Here is a 14,848-nt window from a genome sequence, read left to right on the forward strand (position 1 = left end):
CCAGTAATGTTGTTAGTAATAAGGAAGTTTTCCACCAAGTAGAAAAAGTTTCAAATCTGATCACATTACCAGATTCCTGAAATGGTCACCATGAGGAAATGGAATGGTTCAATGAGAAAACATGAAGACAAGATAAGCTTAACATTTAGGAGTTCAACAAAAAGGAATCCGATCCATTGTGAGATGTAGTTGACCATCACACTGCAAACACCTCTGAGCAGGAGGTTCCAGAGGCCTTACAGGAATACGTTGTTTCCTCGTTTAGAATCTAAAATGGCCAGTGAGGGCATCTCAGTTGGATTTGGGGAGACTCTCCAGAAATATTGAACGTCAGCTCCTGAAAAGATCGGCAGAAAATCTGTTGACCAAGCACTGCTAGAAGTATTTAATGCTAAATGTGAGATGATACCATCTGATAGTCTTAGCTGTGTCCCAGCAGGGGGCAGACAAGAGAAAATACATATGGGGCTTGGGGATGTGGGCTCAAGTGGCTCAAGGCAAGACTTTCAAAGGAGAAACTGATTGGAAGTAGACAAAATTCAAGGCATAAAAATTTAGGAATGGTAACTGCACAGGTAAGGGATTTTAAAGGGGGTCGTGTTAAACACTGATGGACAAATGAGCTATTTGCCCATATGAACAAACTATCTGACCAGACAAATGGGTTTATAGGAATTTCTTGAAGCAAACAGTGGAGTTATTTATTGACCTACAGCCTTATCTTCCTGGTCAAGATTTCCCAGCAACAATAACTAAACCATGTGGCCTCAATTCTCAGTCCTGATATTCAAGCTGTACGGATGCAGGTGATTTCAGCTTTTCCTTTGAATATGGGTGATAGGTGCCAATATTTTCTATTCTATTTTTTTCATTTGTTTTTAAATTTTTACTTGAAAAATTTATTTTTTTTTAATTTTTTTTTTTAATGTTTATTTATCTTTGACAGAGAGACAGAGCATGAGCAGGGGAGGGGCAGAGAGAGAGGGAGACACAGAATCTGAAACAGGCTCCAGGCTCTGAGCTGTCAGCACAGAGCCCGACGCGGGGCTCGAACTCACACTCAGACTGCGCGATCATGACCTGAGCCGAAGTCGGACGCTCAACTGACTGAGCCACCCAGGCGCCCCTTTACTTGAAAAATTTAAATGCTTGTCCAAACCCACTACATTTCATAGCCCACTGATGGGTCATAACCAGCAGTTTCAAAGCACCAATAAACTAGAAGGAGCATTTCATTCCATAAGCATTCTGGAGAAAAATGAAAGCATGTAGTGGGTTAATGGTGGCGCCCCAAAATGTATGCCTGTATGTATACCTGTGTAATGTATACCTGTGAATGTGACCATATCGGAAAAAGTGTCTTTGCAGATGTAATTAAGGCTAAGAGCCTTGAGGTGAGATTATTCTAGATTATCCAGGTGGGCTCTAAATCCAATAACAAATATCCTTATAGGAGAAGAGAAGAAGAGAAGACACATAGAGAAGGTGATGTGGAGGCAGAGGCAGAGATTGGACTGATGTAGTTACAAGCCAAGGACTGCCAACAATCCCCGGAAGCAAGCGGAGGCATGGGAGACATTCTCCCGCAGAGCCTCCAGAAGGAACCAATCATGCCGATAGCTTGATTTCGGACTTTGAGTTCCAGAAGCATGAAAAAAAATAAATAAGTCGCTGTGCTTTGAAGTCACTCAAGCTTGTGATAATTTGTTATAGCAGCTGTAGGCAATGAATGTAGAGGAATGGGAAGGTAGAGATATTTTAGATGGACAGGAAGACTTTTCTTAAGTGAAGTTTAGGATGAAAAGTTACCAGCCTTTTGAAGAACTGGGGGAAAGGGATCCAGGCAAAGAGAACACCAAATGCAATGGCCCTGAGGCAGGACAGGCTTGATATGCGCCAGGAGCTAACAGAAGGCCCAGTGCATCTCAGGATTGGAGATAACTCACTCCGTGAAGAAGAGAAGGATGTGAGGAAAAAGCATTAAACAGAAAAAAGTTGGCCTCATCTGAGGGGTCGGAGGTAGAGGTAAAGACAAGTAAAGGAGTAACTAAGAAAAAGTACTGTGGGGAAGAAGTAAATTCCAGGCTGTTAAGGAGCATGTGCAAATGCCCCAAAGCAGAAAAAAAGCAGAAATGTGGAGGAACGCATGCTCAAAGTGATTTTCGCTGGACCAGACTCAAACATGCCCACACTCATAAATTATTGGAAGAGAGCCCACATCTCTGTTAGGTTGGCGGGTGACACGGGTGGCAAAGAATTGCACAGAAAGTAGAGCAACAAGCAGGACAAAGTTTATTCACTCTCCAAGGGAGGAGAGGTGCCAGACATCTAGAAATGTCGGTCCTGAGTTCCTGTCAGGCTGGGCCCTTTAGGGGTTTTTAAAGGTGTGAGAGGATTGCAGCTGGGCCCCTGGTGGGAGGTGTGAGGAGGGGGTCCCTCTTGGCAGGGCGGAGCAGGTTGTGGTCAGGCTAGAGAAGAATACGTTTTGTAGTTGGGGCCTACTTCCCAAGAATGTAGGGCACCGTGACCTAGAAAAACAGAGTTGGGGCCAAGTGCAGACACCTGTTGAGTTTTGTCTGTAAGCGTGGCTGGGGTGGGTGCGGGGGGGAGGGGGGGACTTTGAATAGATTCCTTTCACTCTCAGTCTGCAACTCCTTTTTTTTTTTTTTTTAATATTTTTAAATTTTATTTTTGAGAGCACAAGCGGGGGAAGGGGAGAGAGGGAGGGGAATAGAGGATCCGAAGCTGGCTCTGTACTGACAGCAGCCAGCCTGATGCAGGGCTCGAATCACGAACCTCGAGATCGTGACCTGAGCTGAAGTCACAGGCTCAACCAGCTGAGCCACCCAGGCATCCCTCAGTTTCTAACTTCTTATGAGCATCATGTGGCATTATCTACCTATCAACTTTTAAATGCTTTATATATAAAGATATATAAAGATACATGTTCATGAAAGTGATAGTTAATTTTTTGTGTCAACTTGGCTAGACCACAGTGCCCAAAGATTTGATCAAAGATAACAAGATTAGCATTTAAATTGGTGGGCTTTGAGTAAAGCAGGTTGCTCTCCATAATGTGAGTGGCCTCTACCATATACAGTTGAAAGTCAGAATAAAACAAAAACACCGGCTCCCCTAAGCAGGAGGGAGTTATGCTAGCAGATGACCTTCAGACTTACTGCAACATCAGCTTTTCCCTGGGTCTCCAGCCTGATGGCCTGCCCTGCAGATTTGGGACTTGCCAGCCTCCATAATCACGTGAGCCAATTCCTTACAATTAATCTCTCTATATGCAAATTCTATTGGTTCTGTTTCTCTGCAGAACTCTGACTAATGCGATGAGCGTTCAATTCATTTGAGCCTTGTTTATAACAGTGAACTATTAAAATAGACTAAATGTCTGCCAAAAGGGAGCTGGTTAACTATCTGAACTGAAATGGAAAGATTTCCACGCCATAGTTTTAAGTGAAGAAAGCATTTCACACAACAACTAGTAAAGTATGATTCTATTCATGATTGTAAAAAAGAAACATAAGGGGCATCTGGGTGGCTCAGTCGGTTAAGTGTCTGACTTGATTTTGGTTCAGGTCACGATCTCAAGGTTTATGAGTTTGAGCCGCATGTGGGGCTCCACACTGACAGTGCAGAGCCTGCTTGGGATTCTCTCTCTCCCGCCCTCTCTGCCTCTCTCTCTCTCTCTCTCAAAATAAATATAAATAAATAAACTTTTAAAAAGAAAGAAAGAAAGTAAATGCGGAAAGTAAAGGGCAGAATTGAATGGTTTTGAGTGGGATGTTCAGAAAAGCTCTCCCTGTAGTAGATATTTGAGTGGGATGTTAACCCAGCAGCAGGTGGAGAATGGGGCAATGGAAGCCTTCCTAGCAGATGGTAAACACCAACTGGCTATTGCAACTTCCCTGGGGTAAGCGAGAGGAACTGACCAGAAGCCCACGAGACCGACCAGTTCTGGGTGAAGGTGCTGGTTTTAAAATGGAAGGGGCGCCTGGGTGGCTCAGTCTGTTAAGCCTCTGACTTCGGCTCACGTCATGATCTCAAGGTTTGTGAGCTCGAGCCCCACATGAGGGTCTGTGCTGACAGCTCAGAGCTGCTTCAAATCCTCTGTCTTCCTCTCCCTCTGCCCCTCTTCCTCCCTCGTGCATGTGTGTTCTCTCTCTCAAAAATAAATAAACATTAAAAAAAAAGATAAAATTGAAGAAATAGGGCCTGGTTGTGTGTATTCAGATAAGGAATTTGAGTTTTATTTAAAGAACAATGAAAAGCCATTATCAAGTTATAACCAGAGAAGGAAGAAGATCTAATTTACATTGTTAAAAGCCCTCTTTTAAGTGTGCGCTATGGAGAAAAGACAAATCATTACTGAAGGGCACTAAGGAAGACCTAAATAAATGGAGAGCTGGGAGAATAGATTCCAGAAATAAACCTATGCCTATATGGTCCATTAATTTATGACAAAGCAACCAAGAATGTACAATGGGGAGAGAACAGTCTCTTCATGCAATGGCGCTAGGAAAACTGGACAGCCACGTGTAAAAAATGAAACTGGACCATCTTTTACACCATACCCCAAAATCAACTCAAAGGGGATTAAAGGCTTACATGTAAGGCTTGAAACCATCAAACTCCTAGAAGAAAGCATAGGCAGTAAGTGTCAGGACATTGGCAATGATTTTTGTGATTTGATGCCAAAAGCAACAAAAGCAAAAATAAACAAGTGGGGCTACATCAAACTGAAAAGCTTGCAAACAGCAAAGAAAACCATCAACAAAATGAAAAGGCAACCTACAGAATGGGAGAAAATATCTGTAAATCATGTATTTAATAAAGGATTAACATCCAAAATATATAAAGAACTCACACAACTCGGGGCACCTGGGTGGCTCAGTCTGTTGTTAAGGGTCTGACTTCGGCTCAGGTCATGATCTCACAGCTCGGCTTGTGAGTTTGAGCCCCACAATGTGCTCTCTGCTGTCTTCCCAGAACCTGCATTGGATCCTCTGCCTCCCCCAACCTGCCCCCGATGCTCTCTCTCTCTCTCTCTCTCTCTCTCAAAAATAAACATTGAAAAAAAAAATCACACGACTCAATGGACAAAAATCTGGTTTAAAATGGGTACAGCGGGGCACCTGGCTGGCTCAGTCAGAAGGGCATGTGACTCTTGATCTTGGGGTCATGAGTTCAAGTCCCACATGGGGTGTAGAGATTACCAAAATAAATGTATATTTTTAAATGGGTAGAGGATCCGAATAGACACTTTTCCAAAGAGACATACAGATGGCCAACAGGTACATGAAAAGGTGCTTAACATCACAAATCTGGGAAATGCAAATCAAACTCGCCATGAAATATCACCTCACATCTGTGAGTATCAAAAGACTAGTATCAAAAGACAGGAAATAACTAGTAAAGATGTGGAGAAAAGGGAACTCTTGTGCACTGCCCAGTGGGAATGTAAATTGGTGAAGGCCCTGTGGAAGACAGTATGGGGGTTCCTCAAAAAATTAAAAATAGGGTACCTGACTGGCCTAGTTGGTAGAGCATGTGACTCTTGGGGTCATGAGTTTGATCAAGCTTCACACTGGGCTGAGCACTTACTTTAAAAAAAAAAAATTAAAAATAGAACTACCATGTGATCTAGCAATCCCACTCCTGGGTATTTATCTGAAAGAAATGAAATCACTATCTTGAAAAGACATATGCACCTTATAACTCATCGCAGTATTATTTTCAATAGGCAAGACATTTACAATAGTCAAGACAATGGTGTGAGTGTCCACTGATGGGTGAACGGATAAAGGAAATATATACAAGGGTGCCTGGGTGGCTCCATCAGTTACACGTCCGACTTTGGCTCAGGTCATGATCTTGTGATTCATGGATTTGAGCCACACATCGGGCTCTTCACTGGCAACTGGGAACCTGGAGCCTGCTTCGGATTCTGTGTCTCCCTCTCTTTCTTTCTGCCCTCCCCTGCTATGCTCTCTCTCTCTCTCTCTCTCTCTCTCTCTCTGTCTGTCTCTGTCTCTCTCTCAAAAATAAATAAACATTTTTAAAAATTAAAAAAAAGAAAATATGTACAGCGGACATTTGAACAACATGGGAATTAAGGACACTGACCCACACACAGTTAAAAATCCACATATAGGGGCACCTGGGTGGCTCAGTCGGTTAAGCATCTTACCTCAGCTCAGGTCATGATCTCACAGTTCATGAGTTGAAGCCCAGTATTAGGCTCTCTGCTGTCAACACAGAGCCTGCTTAGGATCCTCAGTCCCCCCTCTCTGCCCTTCCCCAGATCACGTGCATGTGTGTGCACATTCTCTCTCTCTCTCTCTCTCTCTCTCTCTCTCTCTCTCAAAAATAAATAAACATTTAAGAAATCCACATATGGGGCATCTGGCTTGGCTCAGTCAGAAGAACATGTAACTCTTGATCTTGGGCTCATGAATTCGAGTCCCACGTTGGGTGTAGAGATTACTTAACTAAATAAACTTAAAAAAAAAATCCACATATCGCTTTTGACACCCCAAAAACTTAACTACTAATAGCCTACTGTTGACCAGAAACTTTACTGATAACATAAACAGTCAATTAACATACATTTGGTATGTGGTATGTACTACATTCTGTATTCTTACAATAATACCTAACTATAGGGCACCTGGGTGGCTCAGTCAGTTAAGCACCTGACTTCGGCTCAGGTCACCATCTCACAGTTTGTGAGTTTGAGTCCTGCGTCAAGCTCCGTGCTGACAGTGTGGAGCCTGCTTGGGATTCTCTTTCTTCTCTCTCTGCCCCATCCTTGCTCGTGTCCTTTCTCTCTCTCAAAATAAATAAATAAACATTTTTTTTAAAGTTGAATATAGAGGGGCGCCTGGGTGGCGCAGTCGGTTAAGCGTCCAACTTCAGCCAGGTCACGATCTCGCGGTCCGTGAGTTCGAGCCCCGCGTCAGGCTCTGGGCTGATGGCTCAGAGCCTGGAGCCTGTTTCCGATTCTGTGTCTCCCTCTCTCTCTGCCCCTCCCCCGTTCATGCTCTGTCTCTCTCTGTCCCAAAAATAAATAAAAACGTTGAAAAAAAAAATTAAAAAAAAAGTTGAATATAGAAATACCCTATAATTCACCAAACACACTACTGGATATTTACCCAAAGAATACAAAAACACTAATTCAAAGGTATACGTGCAGGGGCACCTGGCTGGCTCAGTCCATACAGCATTTTGATCTCGGGGTTGTGAGCTCAAGCCCCACATTGGGGGTATAGTTTACTTAAAAAAGTGCAAAGGGATACATGCACCCTATGTTTACAAAGGGATACACGCACCCCTATGTTTCTAGCAGCTTCATTTACAATAGCCAAGATATGGAAGCATCCCAGTGTCCACTGATTGATGAATGAGGATATATCTACAATGGGATATTATTCATTCAAAAGAATGAAATCTTGGACCACGCACCTGGGTCAATCAGAGATGCATGCAACTCTTGAGCTTGGGGCCATGAGTTCGAATCCCACATTGCATGTATAGGTTACTTAAATAAACTAACTTGGGGTGCCTGGGTGGCTCAATCAGTTAAGCGGCCGACTTTGGCTCAGGTCATGATCTCGCGGTCCGTGAGTTCGAGCCCCGCATCGAGCTCTGTGCTGACAGCTCAGAGCCTGGAGCCTGTTTCAGATTCTGTGTCTCCCTCTCTCTGACCCTCCCCTGTTCATGCTCTGTCTCTCCCTGTCTCAAAAATAAATAAAACGTTAAAAAAAAATAAACTAACTTAAAAAAGAAATCTTGCCATTTGAAACAACATGGATGGAGCTAGAGAGTATAATGCTAAGCAAAATCAGTCAATCGGGGAAAGACAAATACCGTATGATTTCACTCACACATGGAATTTAAGAAACCAAACAGGGGCACTTGGGTGGCTCAGTTGGTGGCACTTGGGTGGCTCAGTTGGTTAAGCATCTGACTCAGTTTCAGCTCAGGTCATGATTTCACAATTGGTGGGATGGAGCCCCAAGTGAGGCTCCTCACTGAACTCAAGGAGCCTGCTTGGGACTCTCCCTCTCTCTGCCCCTCCCCCAACTAAGGCTCTCTCTGTCTCTCTCAAAATAAATAAATAAACTTGAAAAATAAAAAGTAACCAAACAAGCAAAGGGGGAGAAAGAGAGAGAAACCAAGAAACATACTCTTAACTATAAAGAACAAACTGATGGTTACCAGCGGGGAGGTGGGTGGGGGATGGGTGAAATAAGTGATGGGGATTAAGGAAGACATTTGTCGTGATGAGCACGGGGTGATGTAGGATAGCATTTAATCACTATATTATACACCTGAAACTAATATTTTTTAAAATTTATTTTAATGTTTATTTATTTTCGAGAAAGAGAGACAATGTGAGTAGGGGAGGGGCAGAGAGAGAGAGGGAGACACAGAATCCAAAGCAGGCTCCAGGCTCCGAGCTGTCAGCACAGAGCCCCATACGGGGCTTGAACTCATGAACCGCAAGATCGTGACCTGAGCTGAAGTTGGATGCTTAACCGACTGAGCCACCCAGGTGCCCCCACCTGAAACTAATATTACAGTGTATCAAAGCTAACTGTAATTAAAATAAAACTTTAAAAAATTAATAATTCCTGTTCATCTTTTGCTGATAAAGTGAAAAGATAAAATGTAAAATGAGAAGTGATACTTACAATAAATATTACCAATAAATTATTAGTATGCATAACATAAACAACTCTAAGAAGTCACTGAGAAAATGGGTGGCTGGGTGGCTCAGTCATCTGACTCTTGGTTTCAGCTCAGGTTGTGATCTCACAGTTCCATGGGATCAGGCCCCACAGAGGGCCTCTGAGCTGTCACCATGGAGCCTGCTTGGGATTCTCTCTCTCCCTCTCTCTCTCTCTCTCTCTCTCTTCCAAATAAATAAATCAACTTAAAAAGAAAAAAGTCACTAAGAAAAAGACAAAAATCCAGGGCACCTGGGTGGCTCAGTCAGTTAAGCATCTGACTCTTGATTTCAGCTCAGGTCATGATCTCATGGTTCATGAGTTTGAGCCTGCATCAGTCTCGGGACTGTGCTTGGGATTTTTTTTTTTTGAACATTTATTCATTTTTGAGAGACAGAGAGAGACAGAGTGTGAGTGGGGGAGGGGAAGAGACCAAGGGAAGACACAGAATCTGAAGCAGGCTCCAGGCTCTGGGCTGTCAGCGCAGACCCTGATGGGGGGCTCAAACCCACAGACCACCAGATCATGACCCGAGCTGAAGTCGGGGGCTCAACCGATGAGCCACCCAGGCACCCTGGTGCTTGGAATTCTTTTTTTTTTTTTAATGTTTTATTTATTTTTGAAGGGGAGAGAGACAGAGTGTGAGTGGGGAGGGGCAGAGAGAGAGACACACACACAGAATCTAAAGCAGGCTCCAGGCTATGAGCTGTCAGCATAGAGCCTGACACGGGGCTCGAACCCACAAACTGCAAGATCATGACCTGAGCTGAAGTTGGACACTCAACCGACTGAGCTACCCAGGTGCCCCTTTTAAAAATAAAAAAAATTTTTTAATGTTTTATTTATTTTTGAAGGAGAGACAGAGTGTGAGTGGGGGAGGGGCAGAGTTAAAAAATTTTTTTTGCTGTTCTGTTTATTTATTTATTTTTTTAAAAGTCCATTTTTTTTAAATTTTTTTTCAACGTTTATTTATTTTTGGGACAGAGAGAGACAGAGCATGAACGGGGGAGGGGCAGAGAGAGAGGGAGACACAGAATCGGAAACAGGCTCCAGGCTCTGAGCCATCAGCCCAGAGCCCGACGTGGGGCTCGAACTCACGGACCGCGAGATCGTGACCTGGCTGAAGTCGGACGCTTAACCGACTGCGCCACCCAGGCGCCCCCTGTTCTGTTTATTTTTGAAGGAGTTGGGATTCTTGATCTCCTTCTCTCTCTGCCCCTCCCCTTCTCTCAAAATAAATAAATAAACATTTTTTAAAAATAAGTAAATCATATCAGCAAAACTAAAAAGCAACCAACAGAATGGGAGAAGATATTTGCAAATGACATATCAGATAAAGGGTTTGTATCCAAAATCTATAAAGAACTGATCAAACTCAACACCCAAAAAACAAATAATCCAGTGAAGAAATGGGCGAAAGACATGAATAGACACTTCTCCAAAGACATCTAGATGGCCAACTAATGCATGAAAAAATGCTCAACATCACTCATCATCAGGGAAGTACAAATCAAAACCACAATGAGATACCACCTGACACCTGTCAGAATGGCTAACATTAACAATTCAGGCAACAACAGATGTTGGCGAGGATGTGGAGAAAGAGGATGTCTTTTGCATTGTTGGTGGGAATGCAAACTGGTGAAGCCACTCTGAAAAACAGTATGGAGGTTCCTCAAAAAATTAAAAATAGAACTACCCTATGACCCAGCAATTGCTGGTATTTATCCAAGTAGTGTATATATACAATGGAGTATTACTTGGCAATCAAAAAGAATGAAATCTTGCCATTTGCAACTGCGTGGATGGAACTGGAGGGTATTATGCTAAGTGAAATTAGTCAGTCAGAGAAGGACAAAAATCATATGGCTTTACCCATATGAGAACTTTAAGAGACAAAACAGACGAACATAAGGGAAGGAAACAAAAATAATATAAAAACAGGGAGGGGAACAAAACATAAGAGACTCATAAATATGGAGAACAAACTGGAGGGGTTGTGGGAGGGGGGATGGACTAAATGGGTAAGGGGCATTAAGGAATCTACTCCTGAAATCATTGTTGCACTATATGCTAACTAATTTGGATGTAAATTAAAAAATAATAAAATTAAAAAATAAAAACAAAACAAACAAAAAAAGTAAATTATGCATAGAGTTATGAAAAAAAAAAGGATGACAAAAATCCAAAAGTAGAATGGAAAAAAACATGGACAGGCTTATTACTAAGATGAGTTATAATGAGGTATCATTTTATACCCACTGAATTGGCAAAAAACTAGGAAGTCTTATATGACACAGTAAAGATGTGGAACAAACATCAATTCTAATATGGAGCCGGTGAGTGGTGAATTATTATAACTACTTTGGAGAGCAATTTGGTGTATCTGATAAAGTTCACTGTGCTCACACCCCATGACCCAGCAATCCCACTCCTAGGTATATACCCAAACGAGATTACAGGATTTTCTTTCTTTTTTTCTTTTTTTTAAAGTATGCTCAAATAAAAAGTATGCTCTACTCCCAATGTGGGACTTGAACTCACTACCCTGAGATCAAGAGTTGCATGTTCTACCAATTGAGCCAGCCAGATACCCCTCAACTACCTGATTTTCCACACTATGGAAAATTGGTTGGTCATTAAATCCTTTTTGGATCAACAACTTTTTAAATATTTTTATAAGCATTCAAAAGGAAATGCTCTCCATCTTCCTGCTTTATTTATTTATTTATTTGTTTGTTTGTTTGTTTGTTTAAAGTAAGCTCTATGCCCAACATGAGGCTCAAACTCAACCTGGGGATCAAGAGTCACATGCTCTACTGTGACTGAGTCAGCCAGGTGCCCTGGATCAACATCTTTTTTAAAAATGCAACAGAGGGGCACCTAGGTGGCTCAGTCAGTTAAGGGTCCACCTAAGGCTCAGGTCTTGAACTCAAAGCTGGTAAGTTGGAGCCCCTCTCTGCTGACAGTAGAGACACTGCTTCAGATCTTCTGTCTCCCTCTCTCTACCCCTCCCCTGCTCATTCTCTCTCTCTCTCTCTCTCTCTCTCTCTCTCTCTCTCTCTCAAAAATAAAAAACAAACATTTTTAAATAAATAAATAAGAAAAATGAAACAGAATAGTATAGAAAATGCCAAGGTGCATTACCAAAAGTCAGGAAAGATATATATGCTTCTGTGTGTACTGCGTCATGACATTAAACGCAGAGAGTAGGAGAAAAATGAAAGCCACTATGACGTGTACCAAGACGTGCACCAAGAATTGTTTGCAATAGAAAGAGACAAAAGAGAAAGCAGCAATCAACATGTCTATTCATAGCAGTAAGCAGAAATAAATAATGGATCTTACATTGGATTACTAAGAAGCAACGGAAATGACTACATACATCAACACAAATGAATCTTAGAATTAGTACTGGTAAAGAAGCAAACCAATTCTCAGAGGAGCATTCACAACATGATACTATCTTTGTAAAATTTACAAGCAAAAGCAAAAAATAAATTGCTTAGGAATACATAGAGATGTAGTAAAATTATAAAAGAAAACAAGGGTGGGGAGCCTGGCTGATTCAGTTGGAAGAGCATGCGACTCTTGATCTCGAGGTTGTGAGTTCAAGCACCACGTTGGGTGTAAGGATTACATATATACATACATACCTACATACATACAAGAAAGAGGATAATTTTAAAGAAACAATTTAAAAAAAGAAGAACAAAATTGGGGCGCCTGGTGGCTCAGTCAGTTAAGGGTCTGACTCTTGGTTTCGGCTCAGGTTATGATTTCACAGTTCATGAGTTTGAGCCCCACTTCAGGCTCTGAGCAGAGCCTGCTTGGAATCCTCTCTCTCCGTCCCTTCCCCACTCACACTCTCTCTTTTTCTCTAAAAAATAAATAAACTTTGGGGTGCCTGGGTGGCTCAGTCGGTTAAGCGTCCGACTTCGGCTCAGGGCATGATCTTGCGATGCGTGAATTCGAGCCCCGCGTGGGGCTCTGTGCTGGCAGCTCAGAGCCTGGAGCCTGTTTCGGATTCTGTGTCTCCCTCTCTCTCTCTCTCTGACCCTACCCCGTTCATCCTCTGTCTCTGTCTCAAAAGTAAATAAACGTTAAAAAAAATTTTTTTTAATAAATAAACTTAAAAAAAAATCCCAGTAGTGTTGAGAACACACAGGACATCAAAGGATATGCTACTGTTCCATTTCGTAGGCAGTGAGGTGGGCTCACAGAGATTATTCTGTGGTCATGCTTCATAACTTCCGCATGTAGCTCTTTTACATTTTTGTGCATATCAAACATGTTGTCATTTTATTTAATTTAATTTTTTTAACGTTTATTTATCTTTGAGACAGAGACAGAACACGAATGGGGGAGGGGCAGAGAGAGAGAGAGGGAGACACAGAATCGGAAACAGGCTCCAGGCTCTGAGCTGTCAGCACAGAGCCCAACGCGGGGCTCGAACTCACGCAACGCAAGATCATGACCTGAGCCGAAGTCGGACGCTTAACCGACTGAGCCACCCAGGCCCCCCTACACGTTGTCATTTTAAAAGAGAAAAATGGTCTCTTGGATTGTAGTAAGAATGGCCAAAGGGGAGTTCCAGAGGCAGTGGACAGGGGGCGCCAGTAGATCAGAACCATTTCAATTGTCTAGCTGGGGAATAATGGCGGTGATGGCAGCGTGTGGAGAAGGCACATTTGAAAAGTGTTTTGGAGGTGGGATGGACTTGCTGATGGGGTGCACGTAAGGAATGAGAAGGAAGGAAAATCAGTAATGACTGGCCAATGGAACAGACTTCAAAAACAGACCCTTGCAGATAAAGAAACTTGGTATAGGACAGCGCTGGTCCAGGCACATCAACAAAGAGGATGGGCGATGAGTAGATGGCACCGGAACAACTGGTAGACCACATGGAAAAGAAGAGACGTTGCTTATGTCCCTGACCAGGCTAAAGACTAGTATGAAAGGCAAAACTTGAGAATATTTAGAAGAAAAAGTGAGTGGCTTTAAGATGCATTCCGAAGAATGGAAAAGGGGGAAAGAAAGGGCATGAACAACCCCTAGATTCTTGGCTTCAGTAACTAGATGGATAATAAAAAACATTAATACTAATAGCTAACATTTATATAACGCTTACTATGAACAGCGTGAGAGTTCTCTAAGCATGTTGCATGCTTTTCAGTCCTCACCCCAATCCTATAAGAGAGCTTTCCTTATTGTTGCCATTTATAAGGGAAAAGCGGCAGCACAGGAAGTTCAGGTAACTTACCTGAGATCACACAGCTGGTAAGCGGCACAGTACTGATCAGCTGCAAAAACTCTGTCCACGGAAGAGTGACAAAATCTGTGTATAAAGCTCAGCCTGCTGAGGACTCCCCAGAAGTACTGCCTGAAGGAAGCAAAATCCTTCTCAGAGCCTTCAACCTCAGAGGACTCCCAGGATTTCCGGTCCCCACCTCCCTCCGCTCACCTCCCCAGGAGGGCTTGAATGCCAAAGAGCATATTGAAAAGGAGAAGTGTTATGTTAAAAAAAAAAAAAAAAAAGTCCCTGAAAACTGCAGTCCCAAACTGCCCCCTCTCGGAGTGGCTAATCATTCCTAAGATGCTCTGACTTCGCTTTATTCAATTTTTTTTTAACGTTTTATTTATTTTTGAGAGACAGAGAGACCGAGTACAGCAGGGGAGGGGCAGAGAGAGAGAGAGAGAGAGAGAGAGAGAGAGAGACAGAATCCGAAGCAGGCTCCAGGCTCTGAGCTGTCAGCAGAGTCAGACGCAGGGCTCGAACTCATGGACTGTGAGATCATGACTTGAGCCGAAGTCGGACGCTTATCCACCTGAGCCACCCAGGTGCCTCATAGATTTTATTTTTTTGTAACAAAGAAAGTTATCAAATAGGTTTTACGTGACGTTAATGTACATTTTCGTATTGTGGTAAAATATGCCGTTGGAGCCACTTTTAAGCGTACAACTGAGTGGCATCAGGCACACTCACACTATGAGCAAACATCAAACTTCAGTCTTGAGCTTTTGATAGGTGCCAGGCAACTGTTCTAGTCACTGAAGGACATAAACCAGATCTTCACCTGGGAGGAGCTCACATTCTAGTTAAAGAC

General features: G+C 42.7%; 1 protein-coding gene across 4 annotated transcripts in view; it reads right to left on the reverse strand.

The window, feature by feature from the left end:
* LOC121045266 (nuclear receptor coactivator 5-like) overlaps positions 1 to 14,168 on the reverse strand; it is an 86,701-nt gene extending 72,533 nt beyond the window's left edge. For 2 of the 4 annotated variants that reach the window (XM_040497972.1, XM_040497969.1), the window contains exon 1: positions 14,005 to 14,163. The gene's annotated coding sequence lies outside the window, so the exon portion shown is untranslated. Of the gene's footprint in view, positions 1 to 14,004 lie in introns of all 4 variants that reach the window. The other 2 variants (XR_005797664.1, XM_040497974.1) reach the window with 2 other exon arrangements.
* Positions 14,169 to 14,848: the final 680 nt, after the last annotated feature.

Source organism: Herpailurus yagouaroundi, unplaced genomic scaffold (genome assembly GCF_014898765.1).
Source record: "Herpailurus yagouaroundi ecotype Mexico unplaced genomic scaffold, PumYag 190, whole genome shotgun sequence".
NCBI lineage: Eukaryota > Metazoa > Chordata > Mammalia > Carnivora > Felidae > Herpailurus > Herpailurus yagouaroundi.